We start from the raw sequence: 13,372 nt of genomic DNA on the forward strand, positions 1-13,372 counted from the left end.
GCTGTGGGTTTGTTATGTAAACCTTTTATTATGTTCAGGTATGTTCCTTCTGTAACCCTTTCTTGAGAGTTTTTATCATGAGGTGGCATTGAATTTTGTCAAACTGCTTTTTCTGCATTGAAAGATTATTTTAGGATTTTTATCTTTCATTCTATCAATGCGGTGTATCACATTCATTGATTTGCATCATGTTGAACTTGATCATGTTGTTTGATCCTTTTTTTTGAGTTTAGATAGTTTTGTTCTAATGTGTCTTGGAGAAGAAAGTTTTAGTTTGAAATTTTAGGGTGACCAATCGGCATCAGGACCTTGGATGTCTACATCTCTCCCCAGATTTGGGAAGGTGTCAGCTGCTACTTTTTTAAGTCAACTTTCTTTTCCTTTCTCCCTGTCTTCTCCTCTGGTACTTTAATAATGCTTATCTATTTCTTTTCAAGGTATCCCATAATTCACACTACCTTTCCCCAATCCTATCCGTTCCTTTTTTTCTTTTTGCTCCTTTGACTGGATGATTTCAAATGACACATCTTCTAGTGCACTAATTATTTCTTGTACATGGTTGAATCTGATTTAGAAGGTCTCTATTGAATTCTTCAGTTCAGTCATTGTGTTCTTCAACTCTAGGATTTCTGTTTGTTTTTCCTTAATGCTTTCTGTTTCTATGTTGAACTTCTCACTTGTTCATGCACTATTTCCTTATTTCATTTAGTAGTCTGTCTGTGTTTCCTTAGAGTTTTATGAATTTCTCAAAGAGCATTGTTCTGAAGTCTTTGTCACATAGTTCCTATATCTCCATTTCTTGGTCGGTCATTGGAGTTTTATTCTTTTTCTTTGGTGGTGTCATGGATCTTTGATTATTCATGATCCTTGTGGCCTTCCGTTGGTGTCTGCAAATTTGAGGAAGTAGACACCTCTTCCACTCATTACAGACTGGCTTTAGTAAACCAAAGCCTTCACATTCAGCCCATCTAGGGGTCCTGGGTGGGCCATCTGGTGGTGTCCAGGGGCAGGCTTGCTGCTGGAGCCCTTGAGCAACCTGGTACTGGGGTGAGTGGAAAGCTTGCGTCCACAGTATTGTGTCTGGCCCTGGGCAAAACTGGGACCCTGAGATCATGAGTAGCCCCACTGGAGCCTGTTTTGGCAGGTCCTCATTGAGATCCTGTGACCACAGTAGTCATCCAGGGCCATGAGAGTTGGCCAGTGCTGGGATGATCTGAGAGTCTTGGCTCACGGGAGCCTGCCAGGAGCCTGTGCCATGAAAGACAGTTTGTGCTGGTGTAGGCCAGAAGTCTAGATTCCTGGGAACCTGGGGCCACAGGAGCTACCTGAGATTGCAGGAGCCAGCAGGCGCTGGGTCAAGATGGAAGCCTGGGTTCATGGGAACCTGCCGGTGCCTGGTGCCATGGGAGCTGCCTGGGGCCGCCTGAGTCAGCAAGCACCTGGGTGGGCTGGGGGTTTGGTTCTGTAGAAGCCTGTCGGAAGCCTGGTTCCATGAGAGCTGTCTACGGCTGCTGGAACTGGCAGGTGGTGTGGTGAGCCATGGGCCTGTGTTCCTAGTAGCCCCCGGGGAGCATGGAGCCATGGAATCTACCTGGGGTTGTTGGAGCCAGTAAATGCTAGAGTGACCTGGGGTCCTGGGTTTGTGAGAGCCCAATGGGTGCCCTGTTATGGAAGCAGCCTGTGGCTGTGGGTGCTGCCTGTGGCTGCCTGGAGTAGGCAGAAACTTGGGGAAGCCAGGGTCTGAATTCATCAGAGTCCACCAGGAGCCTGGTGCCAATGACACCACTTGTGGTCACAGGAGCCACCTTGGGCTGCTGAAGATCGCAGCCCCTAGGCTGATATGGGGGCCTGGGTTTCCAGGAGCCTGATGGGAACCTGGTGTCAAGGATGCTGCTTGGGGCCGCCAGAGCTGGCATGCTCCAGGGTGAGCCAGGGGCCCGGATTTGCAGAAGCCTGCAGGGAGCCAGCTAGGTCCACAGGAGTCAGCCTGGGGCTGGGGCAGGCTGGCTCAGGGATCTGTGGTGAAGTCGAGCATTCACTTTACTCTCCTTTCGTTGGGAGGTTTTTGATTACTGATTCAGTCTGCTTGTTTGTTACTGGTCTGTTCAAGATTTCTGTTTCTTCATGATTCAGCCTTCATAGGTTGTTTCCAGGAATTTATCTATTTTGTCTAGGTTACCCAATTTGTGAATGTACAGTAGTTCAGAATAGTCTCTTCTGGTCTTTTTCTTTCTGAAGCATCAGTTGTAATGCCTCCTCTTTCATTTCTGATTTACTTTATTTGAGTCATCTCTCTTTTTTCCCCTAGATATTGTATCTAAGGGTTTGTCAATTTTATTTTTTCAAAAAATCAACTCTTACTTTTATTGATATTTCATACTGTCTTTCATTTTTTCCCACTCTCCTCTTGGTGACTTCCATCCTTCTGCTAACTTTGGGTTTCATTTTTTCTTTTTCTAATGCTGTGTGTTGTAAATCAGGTTGTTTCTTTGACATCCTTCTTCTCTTATAATGTACAAGTTTATCACTACAAAGTTTCCTCTTAGTACTACTTTTGCTGCATCCTATAAGATTTGGTGTTTTTATTTTTTCTTTTTGTATGTCTTGAGCTATTTTCTAATTTCCCTTTTGATTTCTTCTTTGATCTAGTGGCTGTTTAAGAGTTTGTTGTTGAACTTCCATGTATTATGAATATCCCAGTTTTCCATCTGTTATTGACTTTTGGTTTCATGCCATTGTCTTTGGAAAAGATACTTGGTATGATTTCAGTCTTCTTAATTTACTTAAGACTTGTTTTGTGACCTAACACGTGATCTGTTCTGGAAAATAATGTGTGCCCTTGAGAAAAGACTGCATTTTGTTGCTGTTCAGTAAAATGTTCTGTGTATATCTGATAAGTCCATTAATGTTTTCATGTCTGCTGTTTCCTAATTTTCTATCTGGATATTCTATCCATTGTTAAAAGTGGGGTACAGAAGTCCCCTACTATTTGCAAGTTATATAACTGAGAATGCTCTAATATTGAGACTATATAAAGATCTCTTAGAACTCAATTATAAAAAACAAAGAAGTTTGAAATGAAACTTCATTCAAAGAAGTTTGAAATGAAACCATTTTCACTGGTTACCCAATGAAAATGGGTAACTAGCTGCAATGGACATGTCTCCAGGAGAAACATAGATGGCCAATAAGCACTAGATAGATGTTCAGTATCATAAATTATTAGGAAAATGTAAATTCAAAGCATAGTGTAATACTATTTCACACTCAAAATGAAGGCTATACTCAACATAATGGAAAGTAACAAGTGTTAGTAAAGATATGGAGAATGGGAAACCCACATACATTACTGGTGGGAAAGTAAAATGATGCAGCCACTGCAGAAAACAGTTTGCCATTTTTAAAAATCTTAAACCTAGAATTCCCATGGACCAGGAGAGTCACAAGGTAGGTATGTCCAAAAGACCATTGGAAACATATGTTCAAAGAAAAACTTTTCCATGGATATTCAAAGCAACATTATTCACAATGGTCCAAAAGTGGAACAAACCCAAATTTCTATCCAGTTATGACTGCATAAACCAAATGTGCTCTATTCATAATATAGGACATTATAGAGCCATAAAAAGGAATAAGCTACTGCTACATGCTCGGCCATGGATGAACCTTGAAACATGTGTGCTCACTGAAGTCGCCCACAAAGGCCACAGATAGCATGATGCCATTTGAATGAACTGTCCAGAATAGGCAAACCAATAGGGAGAGAAAAGAGATGAGTTGTTTTCATGGGCTTGGGTTAGGAGAAAATAGTGTGAATGAGTATGGGTTTGTTTGGGGGTGTTGAAAATGTTCTGGAATTAGATAGTGGTGATAACCACACGACATAATCATTGTACTAAATGGCACTGAACTGTATACTTTAAATGCTTACAACAGTGTATTCTGTGTTAAGCAGATTCTCCATAAAATTTTTGAATTTTTTAAATTAATCAGGGTAATGATTAATTTTAATTTAGTTAATTTAAAGTTGGTTGGGATAGTTAATAAGGGTAATTAATAGAGTTATTAGGGGTAGGGCACATTGTAGCCAAGAGAGTAAATATCCGATGATGGCTATAGTAACAGATCCTATAATTGTACAAGCAACAGTCTAAAATCCAGTCTGTTTCCATTGTCCCCAACTTGGAGAGACCAGCCATGAAAATATGTCAGTGATCTCGTGGGCCTTGGGTATCTTTTAAAAGATTTAGGTAACATTACGCAATATTTTAACCTCTTGGGCCATCTGGTGGAGGTAGGTTTGAACTTGTGAGTTGATGTACATTCAGCAAGTGGTTCTAAGAAAGGCAAAAACCCCTCCTTCGTTGGTTGGTATAGACAGTCTAGGGACAGGCCATTCTCTAAAACCATTTAGGCAAGAGACTCATGAGACTGTTCCACAAGGGCTAGGATAGGGTCTTATGGAGTTGTTGTCGATGTTGGGTTAAGGTTTTCGATACTTCTTGGTTGCCTCAGTTACCTGATTTTGTGTGGGTAGGGCCACCGCACCTGTGCCCAGTCCAGTCAGTCAGTCCTAGTAGAAATCAACACCCAGTCCTATAGGACTGACAGTGTCTCTATGGGTTGGTGGTAGCCAGTCAGGGCAGGAACCTCGGGGGACCCGCAACCTGAGGGAAGCAGGCTGAGATAGACACAATGATGCATTGCAGAATATAGCCTGGAGAAATCTGCTCAGAGGGCTGGGGAAGAGAGAGCCTCACTGGGTGAGAGCCTTGTGATATCAGCCTACAGTAAAACCCAAAAGTGGATGCTCCTGGTGTGAAATATTCATTAGGGCCCTTGGAAGTAAAACCAGTAATTTGCACCCATTCACTAGTTACCTATGCTATATGATTTCAGGGGGTATGGTTAAAGTGTTTGTTGGCCAAGAGCTGTTTGGGCCTGGGCACAAAATCACCAAGGTGGCCTCGAAGGCTACCCCAAAATGACCCCTCCAGGAGCAGTTGGGGCAGAAAGTGGGGGGAGCATTTTGAAGGAAGCCTGGGGCAAAGATGTTGTGCGATTGAGTTGGGTACAACTGAGTGTCTCCGCAGGGTAAGCCCTTCAGCTGGGGTACAATAGATGATTGGAGGCCAAATGACAGACCCTGTGACTCCTGATTCCCAGTGCACGGGCAGGCCTCTCAGCCCATTGGACATAAATGGTGGTGGTGTTGTGAAGCATCTTGATGGCAGTGTGGAAAGTATAGGGGACATGTGGTGGGAGACGTCATGATAGTGTCGGGAGGAGCTGTATGTGAGATTACGGTGTTGAAGGGAAAGGACTGGAAGCAGGTGCAGTGGGTGTGTGACCAACAATGGTCAGTGAAGGGACAGCCGGGGTGTAACTGGGGAAAGCAGGGACCAGCAGAAGTCATGTGTTTAAAACAAGACACCAGGCCCAAATGGAGCCGCTTAGGCTATGCCTCACATAAACAAGTCGAGACTTAATTAGACTTTTGGCCCTCCCAGGAATAGAATCTTAAAGCAGTCAATCAGGAATCACCTGATGCGCAGCAGGTAGCTCATCTTCCTGATAGAGCCCTGCCATCCTCTAAGGAAGGTAACCTTGCAGTAACCAACCCGCTTTTTTATCTAGTGTAACTTCCTTGTTCTTGCTCCCTTCTGCCTATAAAATCCTTCATTTTGTAGAACTCCTTGGAGTGCCTTTCTCTCTGCTAGACTGGATGCTGCCTGATTCATGAACTGTTGAATAAAGCCAATAAGATGTTTAAAATTTGCTCAATTTTATTTTGTTTTGTACCAGTTTGGTGGCAGCAGTGGGATCCAAAGGAGACACCTGATGGCTTCGAGGATGAGAAACACAGTCATTGGTACCCTCAAAACCTTTGAGTTCTCCATCTTTTTCACTGTTTCTGAGGGCTGTGGGTAAGTTCCTCTTGGATATGAGATCCACTCTGTTTGCCGTGAGCTCCTGATCTAACTGGCTTTCCAGTCCAGGGTGAGTGGGTCAGTCTAGACTGACAGGATGCTCTAAGAGAGCATCAGTCTTAGCATTTGGTTAGTCAGCAGTGCCAGGCAAAGGCTTAGCGGTTCAGCTTGAGCTGCCAGATGGTTCTGCCAGGAACCCGAGTCCCTGGCCCTTAATTAGTCCACAGTCCCCATTTGTTGGGGTCTGCTGGTTGAGTCTGCAGTCTCCATGTGTTAGGGTCTGCTGCTTCAGTCTGTGGTTCTTGCTAATGGAGAGGAGTGGAAGAAATGTGTGCTCCATGCACACCCAGTCTTTGAAAACTTCCCACGTGCATTTTACATGCATTTTGCCCTCTGTTGACTGTAGATGCGTTCTAAGGAAATGGTGAAGGCACAGTGAGGAGGAACTGTGGGTTTCTGCAAGACTACCTCGAGGAGTGCCGCCCCCTCAACCTGAACAGCCACCTGGCACTAGTAGAAATGAAAGACAGCCCATCACCGTGGATAGGAAGACTCCTTATTGTGCCGGTGTCAACATTATCCAAAGAGATCAACAAATGCAGTGTAGTCCTTATCAAAATTCCAAGGGCGTTTTGTGCTGAAATAGAAAAAAACCTAACCTAAGATTCTTATGGAGTCTCAAATAAGCCCAGATACCAAAAATAATCTTGAAAGGAGATACTAAGTTGGAGGACTGATTCTTCCTGATTGAAAACTTACTATAAATCTACAGTATCAAAACAGCATTGTCATGGCATAAAGACAGACATATTGACCAATGGAAACAGAATTGAGAGCCCAGAAATTAACCCTCACCCATGTGATCAAATGATGTTTGACAAGGGTGCCAAGATTATTCAATGGGGAAAAGTCTTTTCAACAAGTTGTGCTGGAAAAAGTGGATATCTACATGCAAAAGAATCAACTTGGACATTTACCTAACACTGTACGCAAAACTTGATTCCCAGTGAATCAAATACCTAAGTGTAAGAGCTAATGCTATAATACCCTTAGAAGAAAACATAAGGCAAAACTTGACAAGATAGGATTTGGTAATGATTTCATGGTTCTGACACCCAAGAGCAGCCAATAAAATAGGAAAATACATATGCTGGACTTCATGGATATTAAAAAGTTTTGTGCCTCAAAAGTCATTATCAACAGAGTAAAAGCACAGCCCACAGGATGGGCGACCATATTTGCAAACCATGTATCTGACAAAGGCTTAATATCCAGAATAGATAGAGAACTCCTAAATTCGACAACAAAAAACAAACAACTCAAATCAAAATTGAACAAAGTATATGAGTAGACATTTGCTCAAAGAAGATCTGCAAATAACCAATAAGCATATGAAAAGATGCTCATCATCAGTAATCATTAGGGAAATGCAAATCAGAAACACAGTGAGAGACCACCTCACATTCATTAGGATGGCATCTATCAAAAAAAAAAAAAAAAAAAGAAGAAGAAAAAGAATAGAATCACTGTTGGCCAAGATGTGGAGAAGTTGGAACCCTTGTGTACTGTGGTGGGAATATATAGTTGCTGTAGAAACCAGTATAACAATTCCTAAAAAAAAATAAAAATATAATTATATAGGACCCAGCAATTCCTCTTCTGGGTGTATACCCCACCAAGGAGTTGAAAGCATGTTCTCAAAGACACATTGCAACACCCATGTTCATGGCATCATTATTCATAATAGCTAAAACATGGAAGCCACCCAAGTATTGTAATCGAGGAAGGGCTCACAGCCCAATGCACCCCTTAGCCAAACGGGATACCCACTCTTGTAGAAGGGAAAAAAGCTTTATTATGAGGTTGGCCAGCAAGGAGACAAAGGTTAAATCTTTCTCCCCAATGGGCTGTTGAAAAGGGCTTTTCAAGGGCAAAGGAGTGGGTGCAGTAAGTTTGGGAGCAGTCCTAGGTATTTTGTGCAAGCACAGATTTTCATGTTCTGTCACACATCCCACGTTCAAAAGGCAGTGTCCTTAACATGATTGGCTGGGGAGTTCTTGGTCCCCCAGTTCATCCTCCAGTCACTTATGCAGTTGCAGTTTGAGTCTTGCAAGCCATCTTGTTGTCTCATTGGCTCAAAGTAGTTGAAACTTGCTTAAGGAAGAGAAATGGAGTTTCTGAAAAGCAACTCACGGCCCAAGATTAGATCCTTAGTAAATATCATATGGGATATGGCTTAAGAAAGTAGTCTGCAAGGTACTGTTGAGAAAAATCTGGCTAGAGCCCCATTTTATTTTGGGCTTGGTTGTGGGCCTTGCTATGGTATCTGTCCAGGGATGTATGGATGAGCAAAATGTGCTATATACATACAATGGCATATTATTCATCCTTGAAAAATGAAGGAAAGTCTAAGATACGGCACACCATGGATGAACCTTCAAGATATTACTCTAAATGAAATAAGCTAGTCACAAAAATACAACCCTGTGTGATTTCCCTTCTATGAGGTTCCTGAAATCACCAGATTCAGAGAGACAGAAAGTAGAATGGTGTTTGCCAGTGGCTGGGAGGAGGGGGAATGGGGAGTAATTCATGAATGGGTATAGAGTTTCAGTTTTGCAAGATGAGAAGTGTTGTGAAGATGGATCGTGGTGATGATTGCACAGCAATATTAATGTCTTCAATACACTTAAAACATACTTAATGTATCTATGGGGCCTGATGACTTGTCCTGGCTGAGCACATGCTTGTGCTGTTGCACATCTTACCCCTCACTGTACATTTGGGAAACTGGCCTAGAAAGAAGCAGATACCGTCCCAGACCACAGGAGGTCGTCAGAGTCCTGAAGACTAGAGAGAGCTCCAGCTTACTTGGCCGAGGCTCCACCCCTTCCCTCAGGTTTCCTTTGGTAATGAGAGGCGTTAAGATCCTAGAGGATTGCTGCCCACCCCTTTCCATATGGGGTCATTTTCCTCTCCTCATCATCACATGTGCACAGGCACACTCACTCACACTTGAATTCTCATATGGAGAACTCGGAGGTGCAGTCAAAAAAGAGCCAACACTGGGCAAGTGACAAGAGGCATGAGGGAGAGAGGTTGGAGGCAGCTCTCCCACGGGGCAGTAGCATCCATTCTCCTCGATTCGTGCGCAGGGGCCCAGAGATGGGAAGAGGAATCCCTAAGGTTCCTAGGTGTCTACCTATTCCAGATCCATCCCTGGCCCAGCCTGGGGATCACAGGACTGGGGTCCTGCAGTCCACCTCTGTGGGCACTCAGAACTGTCATGAGCCCATCCTCCCCTTGTGTAGGCATTGGGAACAGGAGAGAATACTTCAGTGAGAGTCCTCCTGTATAAAGTGGAGTGCATCCAGCGAGTGACTCCAAGTGTTCCATGCACTCACAACATGTCTGTTGGACTAGGTTCTCTGTTGATGACCTACTGTGCTCTGAAACCCTGAGAAAATGATTTCCAGCCCCTGGAGATCCTTTAGAACTGAGGAGGCTAGGGGGCTTGGGTGGATGAGAACTGAGGATAAGGAAGAAGATGCCAGAGCACTGGACACCAAGTCTAGAGTCCAGGGAGAAGACTAATCCTTGTTGGACCCTTGCGGTCCTCCTCTGGAGGTAAGGGGAACCATTGTCATGGCAGCAGTTAGGATGCGTTAGGAGTGAAGAGGACACCTGGTGGGGAACAGCAAGAGGGGGGCACGGTAGGCTCCCAAGACTCCTCCCACTCCCTCGAAGCTGACAGGTCCTGCTGCTTTACCCCTGGGATCTTGGAGAGCCTCTGCCTTGAGGACACCTGAAGAAAGGTTGCTTTCTGTTTGGAGTTCCTGCCTGGGCAACAGTGCTAGTGCTGGCCACGAGGGGGCGGGCAGCCTCTTGTGTCAGTGGTGGCCAGTGAGTTTTTGTTTTTATTTTTTTTCAGTTGTATTGAGATATACTTGATATACAACACTAAGTTAACATTGCTGTGTGGTATATTTGAAACTTGCTAAGAGATAGATCCTAAAACTTCTCATCATCAGGAAACAATCTTTTATTTCTGTTTGGTGATTGATGTTAACTAAACTTATTTTGGTAACCATTACATAATATATATATATCAAGTCATTCTGCTGTAAACCTGGAATTTACTCGGTGTCCACTGAACTTTTCTTGAGCTCCTGGAGCAGCGAAGAGTCAACCAGAGGTCTTTCTGGCTGTCCCCCTGCCTCAGAAACAACTTGTACCTCCTATTAATAGTGTTCATCTCCAAAATGAAAGTTGGTAAAAAGCAGGGGGCGAGGTGCAAGATCTACCCATGTAGTCATTCAGCAGCTGTGCCCTGAGCGCTCATCCTGTGCCAGGTGCCCTGGTGGGCTGAAGTGAAGGATGAAAATGACCAAGTGGTCCCTGCCTGCTGGGAGCTCACAGTCTAGATGGGAAATGGACAAAAGCAAAGACATGAGAAAGAAAAGAGCAAATGCTGTAGAGAAACACATCAGGGGGCTGTGAGGGAGGGCTGGGCATCACTGGGTAGGAGGGTCTGAAAGACCTCACTAGGGTGACTATTTCTGGTACCAGAATGAAAAGAAGGAGCCTGCCCTGCACAAGTCTGGGAGCAGTGTGTCAGGGAAATGGCACCTGAGCTCACAGGCAGAAGTGAGTTTGGCCAGAGGAGGTTAGAAAGGTGGCCAGTGCAGCTGGAGGGAGGCTGGGAGGAGAGAACAGGAGCTGGGGTGGAAGGTAGGGCCAGGGCCTGGTAGGCTGTGTTCGTTACTTTTCCCTCTCTGACTTCATTGCCCCTAACCTTGCATTTCAAAACATCAAATGTTGACAATCTCACAATTTTTGTGGATCAGCAATCAGGCATGTTTTAGCTGGGTGCCTCTGTCTCAGTGAGTTGAACAGATTGGGGCTGTGGCCTCAACTGAGGCTCGACTGGGGGAGGACTGGCCCACAAGGTCACTCTCAGCCTTCAGGATTCATTTTGGATTGAGAGCCTGAGTTCCTTTCTGTCTGTTGGCCCAGGCACTCCCTTGCTTCTCTCCTCAATGTGCCTCACACATTGGGCAGCCCCAATACACCGGTATTTGATTCCTCACTTCCAGGGATTTGACAGAATGAGAGAGAGAGAGATGGCACATGAGAGAGGTAGCAAGAGGAAGTGAGAGACATTTTTAGTTAAAATTTAGACAAGACATCCCATCACTTTGGCTCTTATTATGTTCAGAAGCCAGTTACTAACCACTTTGTGGTTCCACGGGGATGTGTATAATATGGGTGGGGCTTACTGAGTACCACTGTGGAGGCTGCCCACCTCATAGACCAAGATGAGACACTTGGGTCTCATTCTCCATAAAACAGGAAACAATCGAATGGTTTTATGTCACACGACGGCAATATCTGAATTTCCATTAGTTGCAACCCCCTCATGGTGCTGACCTGAAAATGAGGCCAAGTTGGAAATGACTGTCCCAATATCACATTCTTGGAGCCCAGGCCTGTTTTGAGTGGTGTTCTGTACTACATCCCACCCCTCCTTGTTATTCTTCCATCTCTAAGTTTGTGCCTTAGGTACATGTGACACCAGCCCACAGGGGTAATAGATATTATCTCATATACACCGGGTGATGTCCCTAGGAAGTAGATTCTAGGCTGATCCCCATGGTGCAGGTTTAGAGACTGGGGAGGACCTGAGAGGCACAGGGACTATCCCAGGATGAAGAACTAGTAAGGAAAAGGAGGTCTGCATTCATCTCTGTCTCCTTAAAGCTAGGTCCCTAGTTAGGTTTCCAGGGAGCTGTGGGTAGGGCTGTGTAGGCTCATTGTGTACAGTTCAGGAGATGACGTGGGGTCATAGACCTCAACAGATCTTAGAACTCAGGTAACCACGCACCCACAGCCCCCCATCCAGCTCACTTGATTGGAGACAGTCAGCAGGCAAAGATGTTTTGTTGTTGTTTCCCAACTTTTGGAGGATCTGGGCTCAAAAAATCCCAGAAAGAGAATCTTTTTGGTAGTTGGCAATGTTGGCTCAGCCCTCATTCTTGACGCCTCTGGGTGTCTGGCAGGAGGCAGTGAAAGGTAACACGCGACAGCCCAGGAAAGGCTAGTGCAGGCCAGGACACAGCTGTGATCCCACCTGATCAGCCCCACACCCCTTGCCCCTCTTTGTGTGTGTGTGTGTGTCTGCATGTGTCTGTGAGGAGGGGAGAAGTCAGGACATAAGGGTCGGGTCATTCCTGAGCAGGAGCTGGTTGTTAGGTGTCGGAAACCTGGTGAGTCTGTCATGTTCATACCCCAGGCCATGCCTGGCAGCATGAGAAGGTGAGCTCCTCTAATCATGATACCGAGCATTAGAGGATTCATCTCCTTCCCTCCCTGACCACAGTTCTTTGCAGGGATGCCCCTCTGTGCGTGAACTGAGCAGCAGACTTTCTCTTGGGGGTCGGCCCCAGTGGCAGTGTGCATGCAGCCCCTGATTCCTTCTGGCCCAGCTCCCAGGCAGTCTTTGCAGAACTCCACTCAAGAGGTTGTCGAGTAGTTGCCCAGTGGTTTCAACTCCACCTACTCACTAGACAAGGGGCAGGTACATGAGGCCACCCACACTTTCCAGTGTTGCTCTGAGATGAGAGCAGGAGCAGAGGGTCTCCACACTCAGAAGCTTGAGATGACGGGGTTGGACTAGAACTAGGGCGGAACCAGACTGGGGCTGTCCCTTTTTCAAGCTAAAGCGGATGTACATGAATGTCACCTTGCCTGGTTAGGAGAGGAGCTGCCGTGACCCTCTTACCCTTGTCCAGTGTGAGCTTCTGGAGGCCACTGAGGCAGAGCCAGAGGGTAAGGGGGACTGCAGGCTGGGTATTCCTGGAAGGGAGGGGGATCTTTCCTGTGTTTAGAAGGACACATGGAAAGTCAGCTATGTGGGTGAACCTTTCTCTTTATCCCGCTCCAGCGTCAGCTGCAGAGCTCCAGCCAGCGGCAGAAGCAGAGCAGTGGGCAGTGGTGGAGGTAGAGCTGGCTCCAGCTCCGTTGACACCTCCTCCTCTAGCGCTGGAGTCAGCGTCCCCTCCATCAGCAGTGTTGGAGCTGGAGCAAGGGCCAACATGGGCTCCAGCAGGAGTGGGAGCTGCTGAGCTGGAGTCACCTGGACCATCATTTCTAGTGAGAAGTCCATCTCCACCTGTGGCTCTTAAGGAGGGTGAGAAGCTTAATCTCACGGCCTTCGCTCTTAAGCTGGTGATGGAGCTGTTGACCGTGATGGATCCGGTGAGCAGCTGGGCTTTCAGGGCGGGATGGGGCAGGCCTTCCCTCTGCCATCGTTGCCCCAGACCTGATCCAGACTGCTATGATCTGGGCCCAAATCCAGGCTCCACACTTTACCAACCATAAGACCTGGGCAACTTTCTGAACACCCAAGCCTTTGCTGTCCACCTGCAGACCGTGGAGGTGGA

At 45.8% G+C, this 13,372-nt stretch overlaps 1 long non-coding RNA gene across 1 annotated transcript; it reads left to right on the forward strand.

The window, feature by feature from the left end:
- Positions 1-5,527: 5,527 nt before the first annotated feature.
- Positions 5,528-13,134, forward strand: LOC131398569 (uncharacterized). The gene is made up of 3 exons (XR_009216946.1): positions 5,528-5,558; positions 5,806-5,927; positions 12,874-13,134. It is a non-coding gene; the product is annotated as an uncharacterized LOC131398569 (long non-coding RNA).
- The last annotated feature ends 238 nt before the right edge of the window (positions 13,135-13,372 follow it).

The sequence above is a fragment of the Diceros bicornis genome, chromosome 35 (genome assembly GCF_020826845.1).
Source record: "Diceros bicornis minor isolate mBicDic1 chromosome 35, mDicBic1.mat.cur, whole genome shotgun sequence".
NCBI lineage: Eukaryota > Metazoa > Chordata > Mammalia > Perissodactyla > Rhinocerotidae > Diceros > Diceros bicornis.